Below are 10,984 nucleotides of genomic sequence, written 5' to 3'. Positions count from 1 at the left end.
TTGCTTGATTTGATACAATGCACTTCACTAGTGATAGAAAGGGAGGCAGACCAAGTAGGGCAGTGGTGGTTGGTGCTGTTTAAGTTGAGGAAGGGACATTTTTCTATTCCAGTCACCCAGCTCAATGTACCATAGATAGGTTTAGGCTACTACATGATACTCATATTTTCCCTATACCCATAATGAGGTTGCTACAAACTAGCCTGTGAATGAAAGTTTACAACGTAGGTACACAGGTCCAGATAATGCTTTTGAAATTAAGGCGACAGACATTGACACAATCAATACCGCCTTTCACACTCTTATCTGATCTACGGTGTAATCATTAGTTCAACAGTTGCACATTTCTATTGGACAAATTCTAGTATGTTTATCCCTGTTTTGTTCCATTTGCTTCCGTTTAAGAAATGTTTTTCAACATTATCTGCAGAATGAATACACCCATGATCAACGCAAACAGCATGATCTTTTGCTCATTGTATAATTCCTACTCACATCCACACGCTCTCCTCCTCTCACCTTTTCCCTTCGCTTGTGGACTTCAGTGCACAATACAACAGCTGTCTGTAACCAGGTTACAGCAAGCAGTTTAGCACATACACCGGCTGGCCAAAAGCTTACCTTGACTTGTAAGAGTTCCAGTGTTGGATAGCCATAGCCAGCCAGCTAAGATAGCCTCCCTCTCTGTTTGAGCCAGGCGTTTGAGTAGGCTAAACTAGCTAGCTGCATTCACTAGCTGTAGTAGGCAATGGAAAGTGAAAGGGGGAAAAAATACTTAAATATAGCTCTCTCTCTTCTCCTTCATTTTTGAATAAATGAGTTTTCTCAAAACTGTTCAACTATTGCCTTTCTCTCTCTTTGAGTCAACTATTCACCATATGTTAAGCACTGTAGTGCAAGCTAGCTGTAGATGTTGTTTTCAGTGCTAGATTCATTCACTGATCCTTTGATTGGGTGGGCAACAGCTCTGATAGGTTGGAGGATGTCTTCCGGAAGTTGTCATAATTACTGTGTAGGTCTATGCAAGGGGGTGAGAACCATAAGCCTCCTAGGTTTTGTATTTGAGTCAATGGACCCAGAAGAGGACGGAAACTAGCCGTCCTCCGGCTACACCATGGTGCTACCCCAGAGAATACTGTTGAGGCTACTGTAGATCTTCACAGCAAAACAGTGTATTTTAATAAATTATTTGGTGACGTGGATATATTTAGTATTGTTTTATCTAAAAAGGATAACATTATTGTTTCACTATAATATTTATATGAAATTCACTGAGGAGGATCCTCCCCTTCCTCTTCTAAGGAGCCTCCACTGGAGTAGAGAGATTAATGTGATTGAAATAACCTGCATTTTCAGTAGGATATTTTCTACTGTTTTGTTGTGTTGGCTTTAGGCCTATGTATTTTACTTAGTTGATGATGGAAGGGAAAGGGGGATACCTAGTCAGTTGTTCAATTGAAATGTGTCTTCCACATTTAACCCAACCCCTCTGAATCAGAGGGGTGCGGGGGGCTGCCAAAATTGACATACACATCTTCGGCACACGAGGAACTGCCTTGCTCAGGGGCAGAACGACAGATTTGCCTTGTCAGCTGTGGGATTCAATCCAGCAACCTTTCAGTTACTGGCCCAACGCACTAACCACTAGAAGTAATAGTCGTTCTTGTAAATCTACAAATCACTGAACCCTCTGCTCTCTGCGCCTGACTCCTACCCACCACTCCTAGTAACCCGTGACAGAATCCCGCACCTGTTTTATGGAGTCAACAGGAGCAGCCGCACCTCCTCTCCCATCGATGGAGGGTCCTTCATCATACAACCATTCTCCACCGGATTGGGTCGGCTATGGACCAGATGATGGAGAGGATGGACCGAAGGGAGAGGAGTGGCCTCCCTACCTCTCCTCCAGCGCCTCTTCCACCAGCACCACCTACCCCTCCTTCAGCGTTCGGATCCGGAGCCTTGCGTCTGGTGCTCCCCAGGGAGTACGATGGGACGTCGGCTGGGGGCCAGGAGTTCCTACTACAGCTGGAGCTGTACCTGGCTACAGTTTGTCCGACTCCCTCGGGGGGAGGAGAGCGTGAGAGTCCTCGTCTCCTGTCTGGCAGGTCGAGCCCTGGAGTGGGCCAACGCAGTGTGGAATGGCCCAGACTCGGCGAGGGATGTTGTGCCGGAGAAATAAATCTACAAATCACTGAACCCTCTGCGCCTGACTCCTACCCACCAGTCCTAGTAACTCGTGACAGTTCTGCTACGTTGGCCTCTTGAGTTCCAATCGCTCATTACTTTAGCCACTAATGGATCATGGTGTTTCAAAATGTCCATATGGCAAAGGTTAGTTCTCTTGCATTAGTTGAATTTTTACTTTTAGATTTTTATCATTTCACTTCAGATTTTTATGATTAACCACATGACAATGACTTTGAGATGAAACTGTTCCACATGAAAATCATAACTGGCACGCAGATCGATAGATATCATAGGATAAATTGCAAACTTCCCTAGACTTGAAACCCTCGCCTCGCCTATGGACTTTAGTATTGCATCCATTAAAAATGTGCCCCCCTATGGAAATCAAATGCCCGTCCAACTGATTCATTCTGGCACTGGCCCTGGGTGGTTGTGTCAAATCTGAAGAGTAAGATGAAAAGTGACATGCTTCCTCACCAGCATGCCTCAGCTCTATGCAATTTATTTATCTGTATTTAATTGCCACATTACACTCAGTTGTCATATATAGACAGCAAGTAGACAGAGAGAGTCTGTGTCATCACTTTACCTTTACAAGTGATGCATATAGATGGGCAGTGGGTAAACAACATGTCTGAATTAATCCTGCTGGCAGTCCATCGGCCTCATGCTCTCTGGGAATCGCCATGCCATTACTTATACATGCCAGAGTTATTTGCATGTAGCAAATAACACAGTGGGTCAAATGAACTAAGGCCACAACACTATTATTTTTAGTATATATCACATGGAGCCAAATGGCTGGAGAAAGCGAACTCCACTGCTGATGCTGCTTATTCCATTATCATGGTTCAACAATGCTCTTTGCCATGATCCTAGTTGTTCTGAGTGGGAATGCTGGCTGGTGAGTGGTGAGTGATTCTTTAATAGCCACCCCAGGGCTGAATATAGGCCATCGATTTCCCTCAGAGTGAATTCTATTTTAGGGCTGCCTCCCTGTGTACTCACTCTCTCTCCCAGCTCCGACTCCCAGCTATGACTGCAGCCAAACCAAATCACATGCCCAGCCGCGGCTCCTACTGTTTGTGTGTCTATACTCTAGTCCAGGGGTGCACAGTTAGAATCCAGTCCAGTGACTTACCCCAAAGGTCCAAAGCATTAAAATGTCTAACGTGCGCTATGATTTGGGGGCATATGTAGTTCTTGTATATGTATAGCTAATAAACAAAGTACTACATTTCAATAACATTGCAACAATATTTATTGCACATTTTTAATGCAGACACATGAAACATGAGGTAAAATTGTCACGCCTTGACCGTATAGAGCCTTTTTTATGTATCTTTTTGGTTTGGGTGGGCATTCTATGTCCTTTATTTCAATGATTTGTGTTTCTATGTGTTGGCCGGGTATGGTTCTCAATCATGGACAGCTGTCTATTGTTGTCTCTGATTGGGAATCATACTTAGGTAGCCCTTTTTCCCCTCCTTTAGTGTGGTTAGTTTACTTTTGTTAGTGGCACTATAGCCCTGTAAGCTTCACGGTTGTTTCTTCGTTTGTTGTTTTGTTGGCGACATTTTAAATAAAAGGAAAATGTATGCTCACGACGTTGCACTTTTGGGAATGCTAGCTAGCAACTTACCTTGGCTCCTTACTGCATTTGCGTAACAGGCGGGCTCCTCGTGAGGCAGGTGGTTAGAGCATTGGACTAGTTAACCGTAAGGTTGCAAGATTGAATCCCTGAGCTGACAAGGTACAAATTTGTCATTCTGCCGTCATTGAAAATAAGAATGTGTTCTTAACTGACTTGCCTAGTTAAAAATAAAGATGTAAAAAAAATAACATCTGCAAAATCGGCGTCCAAAATTACCGATTTACGATTGTTATGAAAACTTGAAATCGGTCCCAATTAATCGGCCATTCCGATTAATAGGTAGACCTCTAGTTCATAGTGGAGAAAGAAGACTCACAACTGTATGTGGAGCCAAACATGGTCAAGGTGTGTAGTGCTACTTGGGTTAGACCAGGGAAAACAGTCTCAGACACAGCCTGCAGCCAGAAAGTGTCATGATCAGTTAGTTGAAAGTGCTCTCTTAGTGCAACATTTGCTTGTAGACCAATCAGTTCCATCTGTAGAGATCCAGCATGTGCCCATTTGAAGGTCTTTGTCACCTCCTTTAAAAATCCCCTGACATCTGTGATGAAGAATGGATTCTCAATTAGAAGAAGGAGCTGCTGTCCAAGGCTGAAGCTGTCAAAGCGATTTCTGAAGTTTCCAATCAGCTTGTCTATGAAGTCAACATGAGAAGAAACATATCTCACATCCTGAATCTTTTCCTGCACTTTTGGGAAGTGTGCACAGTCTCCTTGAACACTTCCAGTTTCCTCTGGAAGGAGCGGACAGATGTCATCAAATCACAAACTGAATTGTTCTCGCCCTGTAGTTTCACGTTGAGCTCATTAAGGTGTGATGTGATGTCTACCAAAAAAGCACCAACATCCATTTTGCTCTCGTCTTGCAAAAAAAGGGAAAACTATGTTGCCTTCTGACTCTTGAGCTCTACTAGGAAAGCTGTTATTTCCTTTCGAATGGACCAAAAGGGTTCCAACCCCCTGCCTTTACTGAGCCATCTTACGTTGTCGTGCAGCAGTAGGTCATTTGCATTTGCCTCAGCTTCTTTCAGGAATTCTCACAACAGGCCGCGGTTGATGAAATGAGGATTCCCTGAGGAAGTTAATGAGTTTCATCATTGTATTCATCACTTCACTCTCATGACAGATTGGCGCACAGGACAGAATGATGAATGATGCAGTGGTAAGCTGTGCGATCAGGGTTGTCCTCATTCAGCCGTGCCACAGCTCCTCACTCTCTTCCTGTCATGGCAGGGGCCCCGTCTGAGGTGATAGAGACCACAAGTTTTAGATCTGTCGCCCTCTTCTCAGCTTCTCCTTTATGGCCGTACATATGTCCTTTCCTCTTGTATGTGTCTCGAGTGGTGTTACACCCAACAGGTCTTCACATAATTCCTTCTTCTCTGTGTGGTAAAATCGAACATACACCAGAAGCTGGGCATTATCACTCACATCAGTAGGTTCATCAACAGCTAATGCTCTGCATGGTTCACTCCGAATAGCCTCATCAAGCTGTGTGAATACATCTTCTGCTAGTATTTCACTCTTTCTTGCTGTTGTTGTACGTGGCAGTGGGAATTGCTTGATCTTTTCACACAGCTCGTCTTTTTGCTTTTCCCGTCAAGTAAAGTTACAGCATTCATGCACTCCATCACCACTCCCCTGTCAGTAAATGGCTTTTGGTGTTGACCCAAAAATGCAAGCTATTTTTATTGAACATTAATTTGCACGTTGTTGGGCAGTGAATGCATGGGAGAGGACACTGGTGGACGGATCATACTGGGCTTTGAGTTCGTTTATTTTGCGTGCCCTCACCTCAGACTGCTGTGGATATGTTTGCTCAAAAGATCTGTGCTTTGTCTCGTTGGCTTCACGTTGGCACTTTTTATTAGAGCCACGGTCTCTGAGCATATCAGGCAGAGTGGTTTGGCACTCGCTGCAGGAAGGATAAAGGCATATTTGTCTGTCCACTCCTCTATGAAAGCTCAATTTTCTGTATCAACTTTCCTGACTTTTGCGCACGCCATTCTATAATTTCTCCTCTCGCTTCCGCTTCTCTCACTGTCTCTCTCTCTCTCTCTCTCTGACAACATCAGTCTCCTAACATGCATTGTAAACATTCTCTTTGATTGGCTGAGTTTCGTGAAGTGATTTAAATAACGCACGTGATTGGACAACACACAGTAGTATGGGGCGCTGTCTGGGACCTTTCCATCTGCGCTGAGCCAGCGCAGTATGTGTACATTGAAAAATAGGGGTGCATCATCAGTATTTAATTTAACAATTATTTATGAGAAATATGTCGAGGTCCAGATAGAACCTTCACTCGGTCCGGACCTGGACACCTCTGCACCTCTAGTCTATGTGGGTCTACTCTGCTGTCTTCTGGAGTCACTTCGATCAGATCTGTTTTATGTGGTAGGTCATGCTGTGCCTGGATCGCTCATTTTTTCACAGGAAGGACTCATGTTGTGTCGGTGTATGAACTTAGTTCTCAAAATCAAGGCTGATTTCTTCTTAGGTGGTCATTGTCAATATTTCTGTTCAATAGTGATGTTATAATATATATATATATAATAGCTTGTTGGATCCATTTCAGCTGATGATAATTTGAGAAAGCCACCTCATGGCCTGTCTAGAGTTTCAATAAAAAAAATAGGGCAAATCTGTCTTAGTTGTGTATTACATTGAGATGTATGCGAAGAGAAAAAGGGGAGGAGCCTTCCAGTTTCTGTTCCATCAGCTTTGGCCCACAGGATTCTGGGTCACTTAAGCAGAACATTTCACATTAGCAAGGCTGCAATCTTCTGTGCCTGTGTGTGTGTGTGTGTGTGTGTGTGTGTGTGTGTGTGTGTGTGTGTGTGTGTGTGTGTTTAACTATACTAGTAGGGACCAGAAGTCCACACAACAATAGTAAACAAACAAAAATGTAACCAACTGGGGGAATTTTGTTGGTCACAACAAGGTAAAATGCTATTTCTAGGGGATTTAGGGTTAGTGTTAGAATTAGGTTTAGGGTTAGGAGCCATGGTTAGTTTTAGGGTTAGGGGCTAGGGTTAGATTTTCGGGTTAAGGTTAGGGTCAGAGTGTGGGTTAGGTTTAGGGTTAGGGGTTAGGGAAAATAGGATTTTGAATGGGACTGTCCCCACAAGGTTAGTTGTGTGTGTGTGTGTGAGACCATGAGGACTAAGATTTCTCCCTCAAAAAGACACAATCAGGAGACTTGTTTGCATAAACACCTAATTTGTTTCTCTTTTTTTCATAAGCAAAAACGTTTATCTTGCAGACAGTCGGTGTCCTAACTGCACTAATGAACCAAGATGTAGCAGTTCAAAGCAAACACCAGTTTCTCTATATTCTGTTATTATCTGTTCCCATCATTGCAAGCAGCCTATGTAAGCCTGATTCAGATGAGAATGGACCATTTTCCAGCACTGCAGAGCCTCAGCAGGAGGCCTGCGTAAGCCCCAGCCAGTCGGCAGCGTGATTATGCAGTAGTACCATGCATGTACTATGTGACTTCTCTCCTGGCAGTCTAATGGCCCCTGATTCACATTCAGATATGCTATAGCATTGCTGATTTGACCTTGACATTTTCTCCAACATCTGTGAATCTATTTTTCTTATTATTATTTTTTACAATGGAGGGTACTGAAATAGGGGCCATTGTGTTTGGCTAGCTGCCATTTCCTGCTTGTTCAAATACATTATGGACATGTGGTTTAATAGTTGGCTTTAGATTTAGTTGATTGCATTGCGTAAGTGCTCTGTCACTTTAAGTGTCTGCCTCAAGCTATTTGTTAACTGCAGTTTAGATTGTGGATCTGTGGATGAGATGAATTCCTGCATGCACACAGTGTCTGACTGATTGAAGCACTCCTTAAATTAGAATGCAGATTGCTTCTGACTTCTGATTGTATGCAGGAGACACACAATACTGTATACATAGCAGTATTGGCACCTCAGTATCAGCAGCATCTTGTCTGACTACAGGAGATAGAAGGGGGGGGGGGGGTGAGACGAAGTAAGAGTCACTTAAGGGGCCTGAGCGGGCAGGTGCTGCCACCCAATCTGCCAGTCCGTCACGCCGTCTGTTTCGCCCCGCCAAAGTCCTGGCGTCACCCACTCAGATCCCAGCTTCCTGCCTCTGCCCGCTTCCCCCTCTTCCCCCATACCCACCCTGGCCTCCATATGGCCAAGCAGTTTGGAGCCACCAATGGGCCCCAGAACCCTGACTTCATACCTCTGTGGCTCAGCCTCCCTCTGCCTAAACATATGGCCCTGCTTCGGTCCGATGATACATGATCCACTGATGCCGGCCACTACGCACAAGGCCAGCCAACAGACGTTTTATCCCGCATGGAGGACGTCAGTGCTACTGGGTTACCAGAGTGTTTGCTTTCTCCATTTTGGTCATGCGGTTTCACTCATTTTTTCATTTATTTTCCTCTTGCGTCTTCCCCAACAGTGCTGGGTTGCGATATGATGGGTCGTTGTAAGTGAGCTGAGGAGTGAGGATGATCGCATGATGCCATGTAGCCTCTATAGTGTCTCTCAGCAGTCCTCTATATCAGTGTTTTGGTCCAGGGGACGCCAAAGGGTGATGCTTTTTGTTTTTGCCTTTGCACTATAAAATCAATCTTTATTATTCACATACACATATTTAGCATGTTATGTGCTGTTATTAGATGTTATTGCGGGTGTAGCAAAATGCAAAACTCCATGGCTGATTCAATGATCAACTCATCATCAAGCGTTGATGATTTGAATCTGCTTTGTAGTGCTAGGGCAACAACAAAACCCTAGAACCACTCCAGTTCTCATACCGCCCCAACAGATCCACAGATGATGCCATCTCAATAGCACTCCACGCTGCCCTTTCGCACTTGCAAAAAAAGGAACACCAATGAGAGAATGCTGTTCATTGACTACAGCTCAGCGTTCAACACCATAGTGCCCACAAAGCTCATCACTATGCTAAGGACCCTAGGATTTCACACCTCCCTCTGCAACTGGATCCTGGGCTTCCTGACAGGCCACCCCCAGGTGGTAAGGGTAAGCAACAACACATCTGCCATGCTGATCCTCAGCACTGGGGCCAGGGGTGCGTGCTTAGTCCCCTCCTGTACTTCCTGTTCACCCACGACTGTGTGGCCAAGCACAACTCCAACACCATCATTAAGTTTGCTGACTACACAAGGTTTGTAGGCCTGATCACCGACAATGATGAGACAGCCACATTGACAGTCAGAGACCTCCCTCAATGTGAGCAAGACAAAGGAGCTGATCATGGAGTACAGGAAAAGGAGGGCCAAACAGGCCCACATTAACATTGACAGTGTCCACATCTATCATGGTCCAAACACACCAGGACAGTTGTAAAGAGGGCACGACAACACCCTTTCCCCCTCAGGAGACTGAACATATTTGGCGTGGGTCCCCAGATCCTCAAAAAGTTTGACAGCTGCACCAAGTTATTTTATTCTGTTACTTTTTATTTTATTTAGTAAATCTTTTCTTAACTCTTTTTCCTTGAACCGCATTGTTGGGTAAGGGCTTGTACGTAAGCATTTCACAGTAAGGTTGTATTCAGCACATATCATTTGATTTGATTCCATTTTTTGATGGGGGGGTAGAGGAAGTTGTTTGTAGGGGTTCACTTCCAGAGTCTCATTAACTATCTCTGACAGAGATAGATACTGTCCCACTCAGACAGTGGATCAGCTAGTCACTTAGATCCACCTCCTAGCTTAATTTCACTGTTGATCAAATGCGTCAGAGTCCTTGCTTCCAGTGAATCTGGTATATTTGCTCCATTAGCCGTTAACGGTTTGGGGTAGCACAGAGCATGTTCGACCAACCTTAACTTGGTGATACTTCCTCAATTCCCCACTTAGATGACAACCAATGTCTTCTAAACGTCTATGTCTAGTTGCAGGGTGTTTGTTCGATTTAAATATATATATTTATATATATATACACACAATACCAGTCAAAAGTTGACACATTTACTCATTTCAAAGTTTTATTTTACTATTTTCTCATTGTAGAATAATAGTGAATACATCAAAACTATGAAATATCACATTATCAAGGCACAGGGCGAGACCCAAATGCAGACCCAGGAGGCAGCTGGTTGGAGTCTTACAATGTGTATTCCCCCAAAGGGTAGGCAAGAGACTGGTTGTTGACAGGCAAAAGGTCAAAACCAGATCAGACTTCAGGAGGAACAGAATGGCAGACAGGCTCATGGTCAAGGCAGGCTGGTACAAAGCCCAGAAACAGACATGGGTCAAAACCAGGACAACTAGAAAAAGGAGAATGCAAAAAGCAGGAGACCGGGAAAACCGCCGGTTGACTTGGAAACATACAGAACGAACTGGCACAGAGAGACAGGAAACACAGGGATAAATACACTGGGGAAAACAAGCGACACCTGGAGGGGGTGGAGACAATAATGAGGACAGGTGAAACTGATCAGGGTGTGACACCTATGGAATCACGTAGTAACTAAAAAAGTGTTATCCAAATCTATTTTATATTTCAGATTCTTCAAAGTAGCCACCCATTGCCTTGATGACAGCTTTGCACACTTAAAATCTTCTCTCATTGATTGAGACAGATAAGAGTCATCATGATATGCGGCCCTGGTGATGTGCAGGTTGACTCATAACTTGCAGTCCCCGCAGTTATATCCGCGGGGTGGGCGGGTTTAGGGTCATGAAATATTGTGTGGATTAATGGGTGGCGGGTTGGATGAATAAATAGAAAACTATGCATTGAGAAATCCATAAATGTATCATTCTTGTGCAATTCATATCTATATGCTACATTGAGGTTTTCTTTCAAGATTTCTATCTGGCATTAGTGCGTAGGCTTATACTTTAGGACCTAACTTTACATGCACCAAGTACATGCCAATCGCCAAATTAAATAGTTAACGTAGATCCTTTGAGTCAAAACCAATTACCTAATGAAAAAGGTGACGTCGATCCATTGAGGCAAAAAGGACAATATACGAGTTTAATTCAATGACAGAAAAGCTAAATGGCAACCTGGACTCAGGGGTAAACTTAACATAGTAAATGTAAATCCGAGCCCCACCAATTAGTATGATATGTAACGTTTCGAATGGTATGTATTAATTTGTGGATGTCCATCA

This window comes from Oncorhynchus clarkii, chromosome 12 (assembly GCF_045791955.1).
Source record: "Oncorhynchus clarkii lewisi isolate Uvic-CL-2024 chromosome 12, UVic_Ocla_1.0, whole genome shotgun sequence".
Taxonomy (NCBI): domain Eukaryota; kingdom Metazoa; phylum Chordata; class Actinopteri; order Salmoniformes; family Salmonidae; genus Oncorhynchus; species Oncorhynchus clarkii.
The sequence above is the reverse complement of the archived record's forward strand: the minus strand, read 5'-3'. Positions refer to the sequence as shown.